Source organism: Gymnoscopelus braueri, assembly GCF_963280865.1.
Source record: "Gymnoscopelus braueri genome assembly, chromosome: 21".
Lineage (NCBI taxonomy): Eukaryota > Metazoa > Chordata > Actinopteri > Myctophiformes > Myctophidae > Gymnoscopelus > Gymnoscopelus braueri.
The window spans coordinates 14,114,219-14,124,734 of NC_137623.1; positions in this window are offsets into that span (position 1 = coordinate 14,114,219).

Consider the following 10,516-nt stretch of genomic DNA (forward strand, 5'->3'; position numbering starts at 1 on the left):
CATATGGCGGGTCCTTATTCTATGAGTATCATAATAATTTTCTCCCAAAGCTGCCCTGCACATCCATAAGTTTAACCAGCGCTTGGATTGGTCCATGGTTGATTTGTCTCTCATCAGTAGACACTTCACTGACCATAGAATTCTATGCTGCTCCGTCTGTGGTTGTTTTAACCATTCATCTAACTTATGCCCCAAAACCGTGGTTAAACACAAGTCGCTTCAGCAGCCTCAGGCAAATATGACACGTCCAATTCCGAATGGCAACCGAAGAAACAGGTGCGGTATATGCTAGGAAACCACACTCCCATATTATGCAATCATTTTAATGAGAGTGTATGTGCATTGAGATTCTGTAAATGTATGCATGTCTGCAGCTGTCTGCGGGGACAGTCACCCGGGATCCGTCTCCCCGCGGAGAGTCCGCCCTGTAAAATCAGCGAAATAATAAAGGAGCATCCATCTACGCCTGTGAACGTCCCTGCATTGTCCAAGGCCCTCAAGAACCATCCTAATCGTTCTTTTGTGAATTATTTATTGACTGGTTTAGTTCAAGGGTTTCTGGCTGGTCTGTGTTGGCTCCTTAAAATAACACACATCTGCAAAAATGTACAGTCTGCGCTTCTGGAACCCAATATAGTAGATGAGCTTCTTTAAAAAAAAACTAGCAAAGGTCATGTGATTGGGCCTTTCAGTAATTCACCATTTTCCCTTTTCAGAGTAAGCCCTATAGGAGTAGCAACACGCACATATTCAGGGAAAAAGCATCTAATTGTCGACCTCTGGACCCATAATGGCCCAGTTCCATTACGGGGAGCATTTTAATTCCTTTTTTTCGGGGTGAAATGCATGGCACGGTAAATTTTATTTTGCAGTCAAATTAACTTTTGGGTGTCACAGTAGCCCTTGTATTTTTGATTCTTTGTCAGAGGCACTATGTTGGATTCTATCAAACGTGTACAAACTAGCCTTCGTTCTCCATCTTTTAGATGATATTCTGGTTGTAGATTTCCCTCATTCGCCTCCAGATCATTTGCATTTCGATTTTAAGAGACTTTTTCACTTCTGCAGGAGTTCCCCCGGCAGAGGAGAAAACGGTAGGCCCCCTCACTAGCTTAGAATTTCTTGGCATTTTGCTAGACAGCCTTTTAATGCAAGCTTACTTGCCAGAAAATAAATAAATTTGCATCTGAGAATTTCTAAGAAGTTGTACAGAGTTAACTTCTATGCCTAAACGTCAGCTCTTTTGTTTGGCTAAATCTGTTCCTAATTTACTTGATTCAATCTTGTTAGATGAAGGATGTAAATCCGACATTCGTTTCTAGTCTATGCTGCTGGACCAGTGGAATGGCATATATATATTTTGTTGAGAATTCTTCTTCATTAAAATTCTTCACAGATGCCGCCCCGTCTGTCGGGTTTGGAGGGTTTTTTATGATGAAAAATATGGGTTACAAAATCTTGGGATAAAAATAAATAAATAAAAAAAGAAATTCAAATCTAAAATCTATCGTTTGAATTTTACCCAATTGTCATGGAGTGCTTGATATGGGGACAGGAATGGAAACGAAAACAAATCGTGGTTTTCTGCGATAACGAGGCAACAGTTAATATAATTAATAAAGGTCGTTCCAATTATTAATAGCTTAATCAGACGTTTGTCATGGACTTGCATTAATGATCATTTCATCCTGCGTGGATCATATATTCCGGACTATAAAAATTCAATAGCTGATGCTCTGTCCCGATTTAAATTTCAGGAATTCAAAGCGCTGTGCCCCAACGCCAAGCCAACCAGCCTGCCATTCTGTCAAGCGATCCTCAATTAAAAACAAACGTTTGTTATGTCTGCAAGGTCTTTTGAGCTCAGCTGCCAAGATCATGAGGAAAGGCTTGTCAAAAAGCACATTTAAAAGTATATGATTCTGCATGTTTTTTCTTTTCCTCTTTTTGTTTAAGTTTTTCTTGTGCGCTTTCATAGTGCATTCCTCAGAATCCCGTAAGCTTCAACCATCTTCAATTATGTTAGCTGGCATTCAATTTCATCTGTGGTGCCTGGACCTTTCATCATGTAGTGTTCTCTGCCATCCTTCCATTCGTCTGCTGCCCAACGGCCTCAAAAAAGATCACCCTCAAGGGAAATCTTGCCGCTTTCTATTAACTTGATGCACCAGTTGGTGTGTAGACTTGGGCCGGGGTGCTTTTCTTATTATGAGGATAAAATGTTAGAAGACATTATTCTCAATGCTTTTTATGGTTTCTTATGTGCGGGGAATTCAACACTCGTTCTCTCTCTCTTTTGATCCTCAGCATGACCTCACCATTTCCAACTTTTGAAGATGATTTATTTACTTTATTTCTGAAACATTCTAAATCTGACAAAAAAAAGGGGTACCTGTTATAATATCTTTAAGACTAATACAGATTTTTGCCCCTTTTCTTCCATGTCTGTCTACCTGTGTCAGGGTCAGGTTGGTCGGAAGGAGAGACGCAGGGAAACGTGGTTGTTGGTTTAAAATAATGTTATTTTATGTCTTTATTTTTCTTTCTTTTTTGTCCTTTGTTTTAACGGATAAAAAAAATTAATGTGCCCAAAATGAATAAAATCTTATTAAATAACTAACCAGAAACCAAACTGATCAACACAACTGAACTAAAACTGAACCACCCAGAATGACACGAGGTGGACATATATAGGGACGGGTCAGACCACTGTGAACACAAAGGGGGAAAAGACACAGACTACCACTTAAACACACTCTAATAACCCCTGCCCCTCCCCATGGTGCAGAGAGACTGTGGTGCAGTCCAATTGTCCACATTAGCTGCAGATATGGAGCAGCTGATTCCCATTCCTTTGGCCAGCCCATCATCTCCATTTCTGTCAGCAGCTTCCCACAGAACTGGTAATTCAGTCAACTCACACTCGCTCAGACAGACAGACAGACAGACAGAAACTCAGTCAACTCAAATGCAAATAAACTCATAGAAAAACAACTAAACAACTAGAATTTTCACTCCTGAGATCACTTGCATTTCCTTTTAAGAGGATCGTTCCCCCCCAAAATCATGATTTTGCATCAAACGGTTACATTTTGTGCATTTGTGACAATTTAAAGACATACAATAATATACACTAGACATGGTTTAAACAACATTAGGGCTCGCTCACCGCACTTTCATTTTACCTCTGGGGCGGAATCTGCCAATGCTTTGTCAATGCAAATGCGTGGATTCTTGGAAAAAATCCGCAAGATCATGAATCCACGCATTTGCAATGCATTGACAAAGCATCGGCAGATTCCGTCCCAGAGGTAAAATAAAAGTGCAGTGGGAGCGCGCCCTAAGAGTTGGCTGGCCGCTGTTTGCAGAATCTGCCAATGCATTGTCAATGCAAATGCGTTGATTCACGCAAGAGCAGATTTTTCCGCTAGTCGCGCAGACCTTGCGTTTATCTGCTCTCCGCGACTAAGCATAAAACTGCTGGAGGCAGGCGCTGATTTTCTCCCTCTGTCCAATCGGGTGAGTCGAAGGCGGACCGTCTCAAGACTCAGTAAGCAACATGGTGCTCAAGGCAGCAGGCACAGGCGGTGAGGGCTACGGGGAGGCTCCTGAAAGTGAGTGACAGGCGCGACACTCCCGTTTTTTAGAATCCGCTGGCTGCAAAAAACTGTGGCCGCGCACAACCTGCGTTTAACAGCGGCCAGCCAACTCTTGGTGGGAGCGCGCCCTAAGGGCGCGCCCCCACCAAGAGTTGGCTGGCCGCTGATTGCAGAATCTGCCAATGCATTGTCAATGCAAATGCGTGGATTCCTGGTCTTGCGGATTTTTTCCAAGAATCCACGCATTTGCATTGACAATGCATTGGCAGATTCTGCAATCAGCGGCCAGCCAACTCTTGGTGGGGGCGCGCCCTTAGGAAGGAAACCCAAATAAGCAACTACACTTTAGAAACTTTAGAAAACGTGGACATGGCAACACTGGCAGTCTATGTGTAAAACTGCAGAGGAGACACTGTGACCAGCAGAGGGCAGCAGATCATTCTTTGAGGGGCAGAAACGAACAAAAACATTGAAAATAGATGACATATATATATATATATATATATATATATATATATATATATATACACACACTGTGTGTGTGTGTGTGTGTGTGTGTGTGTGTGTGTGTGTGTGTGTGTGTGTGTGTGTGTGACATCATCACCAATGACCCAAGCATCAATTAGTTTACAATGACAATTTGACACAACTCATGATCCAAGACAGAGCCAGTCTTCATGCTTATAAGACTGTCAGGCAGCCTGCAATATATATAATCTTTATTCCATGACTGCGCGTTACCGTCAGGCCAGTTTGCGCTGGTGTCGACAGCACCGACAGAGGAACTTGACAATGTGGGTCAACGTCATGGTCAGTGATGAATTGAGGATCTGTCTGCGGAAGCTGTATGGCAGGATCAAAGTGTGGAGACGGCATGGAGAACACTATGCAGATTGCTGCACAGATCGTGATGACATCAAGAAAGCCTACGGTTCCTCAGTGAAGCAAGGATGAGGCACCGGTCTTCTTAGGGTGTTGTCTTCCTGGGACGGCCACTTAGCGGTCTGTCTTTGACAATTTACAATTTAGGCATTTGACTTCACCAGTCTCACGGAACTTGGTTATAAGTTTGGAAATGGTACCAGGGCTGGCACCAAATAATGCTTCCACTCTGTATGCTGGAACACCAGCTTCCAGTTGCCCTATTGCACAGGCCTACGGACAAACCTGGCATCTTTCCACCAGTGTTGCTGGTGGAAAGATGTCAATATTCAATGTTTACATGTTTGTGAGTGAGAGAGACTTGTCCTCAATTAGCATTTGCCATTAGGAGTAAAATAAAGTTTGAGTTTATGAAAAACTAGAAAAAGTGCTCCTCGGAGCAAAGGTCTCCGCCAGGTCAGGTAGGTTATTGTGGCCTCCTGGTGGCGCTATAATAGGCCAATGTGAAAAGGGTGCCATTTCTTCTTAGGCCTTGCACGGCAATCGGACACTGCATTCATGATTTGAGGCATTTTGTTCAAAAAAAATGTTTTGCTAAATTAGACCTGCTGATGGCGCTATAACAGGCCAATGTTAAAAGGGTGGCATTGTGCTCCTCAACATAGTGTGAATGTGCGTGCAAAGTTTGACCGCAATCGGATGCTACGTTCATGATTTGCGGCATTTTGTTCAAAACAAGAAAAATCTAACACATTGTGTAACAATTTGCGTGAAATGTGGATACAATCGGAAGGAGTAATATAAAAAAAATTGTTTTACATAAGTCGGCCTCCTGGTGGCGCTATAAAAGGCAGATGTGAAAAATGCAGGGCAAAGGTTTTTCCTTGACCTCTAGGGACTGCGCTTACAAAGTTTTACACAGATCGGTGCAGTTATAGGTAAAAACACGAATCGGCCTGTTATAGCGCCACCATGAGGCTGATTTGAACATTTTCAAGTGGCATTTCTTCCTCGGCATAGTGGAAATATGCGTGCAAAATTTTATGGAAATTGCATGCTGTGTTCATGATTTGAGGCATTTTGTTCAAAACGGAGCAATCCTGCAAACTTTGGAAACCATTTTTAGCCAATCAGGATGGAATCTGAAAAATCTGAAAGACCAGTTTTGTTTAATGACTATAGAGATGCTGTGTACCGATTTGCGGGATTTTTGTACAAAATCTGTAGGAGTACTGTGAAAAATTATGTTTTGCACAAATCGGCCTCCTGGTGGCGCTATAAAAGGCCCATGTGAAAAATGTGGGTGTGTGTGCACAGTTTCACTGCGAGCAAGCCAACGGTGCCGGAGATTAGCTGTACACAGACAGAATGACGGACACACGGACGGACACACACACACACACACACGGACGGACGGACGGACGGACGGACGGACGGACAAAACATACTCTCTCGCCATGCCTGTCGGCCTGGCGGAGACAATAAATGACTTTTTATCTTCTATGGTATACGGGTCAATTTTGACCCTGAACACACTATTTTTTATAATATTAAAACATTTTAAAGTTAAAAAACAAACTTTGGAAGTGTGTTCTAATGTTAGTCTATTATAGCTAGATAACATCATTATCCATTGTCTTCATTATAGGAAATGTAATTTTATAATTGAAAACGAGATATATTGAAAGATGAAACCCTAACCCTAACCCAACATAATATTTTAAAAAGCGTTTACATGGATATGAATGCATTACAAGTCAGCTATGAGGTGGGAGAAAAAAATTATGAAAAAAAATATATTTTTTGTATTTTGGGCTGAGTTAAATCACAGGTCAAATTTGATCTGCTAACACCACAAGTGTATGCAGGTTTCTAACACAATGCAAGGGTTAATACCATATTGGTATTATTAATATAATATATATATATATATATTGATCATTTCAATATATATAATATATATATATATATATATATATACGATTGTTGTTATCGTCCACACTCACAGTGCTAGTTGTTATCGTCCACACTCAGTGCTAGTTGTTGTTATCGTCCACACTCACAGTGCTAGTTGTTATCGTCCACACTCAGTGCTAGTTGTTGTTATCGTCCACACTCACAGTGCTAGTTGTTGTTATCGTCCACACTCAGTGCTAGTTGTTGTTATCGTCCACACTCACAGTGCTAGTTGTTGTTATCGTCCACACTCACATTGCTAGTTGTTGTTATCGACCACACTCACAGTGCTAGTTGTTGTTATCGTCCACACTCATAGTCTGGTTCCTTATGCTTAGATTTACAATGTTGTCGGATTTTTTTGAAGATTTGCAAAACTATACATTTTTGGAAAGGTTATTGTCTAAGGAATCAGAAAATCAATGTTTGCATTTGCCCAGATGTGTATATGGCGGCCATATTGGCAATTACAAAATGGCCACCCTAAAATGTACGTTTTTTAATATCTCGGCCTCTAAATAAGCTGGAACATTGATTTTAACTCCTAAACCTACATTTTCAGTGTTGAGGAATCCAATGGTGGTAATTATAAAGCTACAAAACTTTACAATATTAACCCTTAGATGCATGACTGAGTCCAAAATGACCAGATGTGGTTGTTTTCTTGCAATATCTTTGTAATTAAAAAACATTTATCAATTCATATTGAAGATTTGCAAAACTATACATTTTTGGAAAGGTTATTGTCTAAGGAATCATAAAATCAATGTTTGCATTTGCCCAGATGTCTGTGGCCATATTGGAATTGACAAAATGGCCGCCGTAAAATGTATGTCTTGTAATATCTTGGCTTCTAAATAAGATGGAACATTGTTTTTAATGGCTAAACCTACATTTTCAGGGTCAAGGAATCCAATGGTGCAAGTTATCATTTCATTTTTTGTATCATCCCATTGACATAATCCATCATATGGGTAAAAACAGCACAGCCCAGGCAGTCAGTCAGATACTAACTCAGTGTTCTTTTTATTTATTTTAACTGTGAACTTTGGATGTTTGTGTAACCATCTTAAACATCATGACATGTGTAATCTTAGACAGTCTATGCATCATCATAATCATCATCATCATCATCATCACTTTCGTGCGTCACAGCTTGGGAATCGTCATCGTTCTGACACTGGCTGCTGCAATGACACATTTCAGTATAGGCTAAGTCCTTAGCTTTGCAGGAACATCTGCCAGAAGAACAGTCAGATTTACACTTGCATTGAACCATCTCAAGGATGGCCTTTTGGGCTGGGAGGACCTCTGTGGTCGTTGGTTTCAGCATGCCATCCAAGTGTTTGAAGTACCCATTTTGCAGGGGATGCAACTGTGGATCCTGCATATTAATGGCTGCTTGTGCCCATGCCCTTGTTTGGACATGGATTCTCAAGATGTGCTGCTTCAGAGCTCCAGGTGTTGGAGGGAGCTTGTCACTTTCTGCCCTGTGTTTGCAGAACAGATGCCATCGCAGTTCAGGGATTGTCTTGATGTTGATACCCTTGGGTGAGTAAGCTGTAAGGACTCCAGTGTTGACAGCATTCCTTCCATCACTTCTGCTTCATCCAAAAGCATCTGTAGAGCATTGATAACATCTTCATCCGTTTTGAGGTAGACCTGCAGCCAGGTTGCCTTGCCTACCATCAAACACATCCCGATGAGCAGGTTCCTCTCCCATGACAAGACGAAGGCTGATCTGACTGACTATCTTGATACCAAAACACTAGAGTACAACAGGGGATCCTCCAAGCTGATCATCACGTCTGCTTCTAGATACACCAGGAGCAACAAAGACCTGGTCTTTGAAGAAAATAACCACGAAGAAGCAGACACACTGCTGATCCACCAGGCTGTGCTGGCTTCACAGCGAAACCCACCTGATGCACCGTTGGTATTTTTCTCCCCAGATACGGACGTTTTAGTGCTAGTCACAGCAAACTATGACCTCCTGCTGATGAACACGTCCATTTCTATGGCCTCTGGTGTTGTGCAGATTGAAGATTGTGGCGAGCTCTAGGTAAAGAAAGAGCAAAGGCTTTGCCAGCCTTCCATGCATTCACTGGGGCCGACAACACAGGGAGGTTCTCCCGTATAAGCAAGGCAACCTGGCTGCAGGTCTACCTCAAAACGGATGGCGATATTATCAAAGCTCTGCAGATGCTTTTGGATGAAGCAGAAGTGACAGAAGGAATGCTGTCAACACTGGAGTCCTTTGTATGTGCAGCTTACTCACCCAAGGGTATCAACATCAAGACAATCCCTGAACTGCGATGGCATCTGTTCTGCAAGCACAGGGCAGAAAGTGACAAGCTCCCTCCAACACCTGGAGCTCTGAAACAGCACATTTTGAGAGTCCATGTCCAAACAAGGGCATGGGCACAAGCAGCCATTGCTCTGCAGGATCCACAGCTGGATCCCCTGCAAAATGGGTACTTCAAACACTCGGGTGGCATGCTGAAACCAACGACCACAGAGGTCCTCCCAGCTCCAAAGGCCATCCTTGAGATGGTTCAATGCAAGTGCAAATCAGACTGTTCTTCTGGCAGATGTTCCTGCAAAGCTAAGGACTTAGCCTGTACTGAAATGTGTCAGTGCAGCAGCCAGTGCCAGAACGATGATGATTCCCAAGCTGTGATGCACGAAAGTGATGATGATGATGATGATGATGATGATGATGGATAGAGACTGTCTAAGATTACACATGTCATGATGTTTAAGATGGTTACACAAACATCCAAAGTTCACAGTTAAAATAAATAAAAAGAACACTGAGTTAGTATCTGACTGACTGCCTGGGCTGTGCTATTTTTACCCATATGATGGATTATGTCAATGGGATGTTACAAAAAATGAAATGATAACTTGCACCATTGGATTCCTTGACCCTGAAAATGTAGGTTTAGCCATTAAAAACAATGTTCCATCTTATTTAGAAGCCAAGATATTACAAAACATACATTTTACGGCGGCCATTTTGTCAATTCCAATATGGCCACAGACATCTGGGCAAATGCAAACATTGATTTTATGATTCCTTAGACAATAACCTTTCCAAAAATGTATAGTTTTGCAAATCTTCAATATTAATTGTTAAATGTTTTTTTAATTACAAAGATATTGCAAGAAAACAACCACATCTGGTCATTTTGGACTCAGTCATGCATCTAAGGGTTAATATTGTAAAGTGTTGTAGCTTTATAATTACCACCATTGGATTCCTCGACACTGAAAATGTAGGTTTAAGAGTTAAAATCAATGTTCCAGCTTATTTAGAGGCCGAGATATTAAAAAACGTACATTTTAGGGTGGCCATTTTATAATTGCCAATATGGCCGCCATATACACATCTGGGCAAATGCAAACATTGATTTTCTGATTCCTTAGACAATAACCTTTCCAAAAATGTATAGTTTTGCAAATCTTCAAAAAAATCCGACAAAATTACATAGTGAACCAGACTATCAGTGCTAGTTGTTGTTATGGTCCACACTAACAGTGCTAGTAGTTGTTATCGTCCACACTCAGTGCTAGTTGTTGTTATGGTCCACACTAACAGTGCTAACAGTAATGGGTTTTATCTACATTTGATGTCAGATTACATTTCACTAAGTCATTAACTATAAAATATTTACATTGTTGGTTTGATCATTTCAAATAGACTATATTTTAATTTAATATTTACTCAAAGAAGATCTATGTTTGGGAGAGGTGGTGTGGTGCTAGAGCCCTCTATTGAAGGGCAATACCGGGAATAAGGTTAGGTTTAGGCATAGCTTTAATTACTGAGTGTAATAAAGTCCAAGAGACGCACCACTCTCTCTCTGTGTTCTGTCTCTACCTCTCTCTACCCCCCCTCTCTCTCTCTCTCTCTCTCTCTCTCTCTCTGTGTTCTGTCTCTACGTCTCTCTCCCCCCTCTCTCTCTCCCTGTGTGTTCTGTCTCTACCTATCTCTACCTCTCTACCTCTCTCTACCTCTCTCTCTCTGTGTTCTGTCTCGTGACTTTATTACTTCCTCTATTGTTCATGCTGTTTTG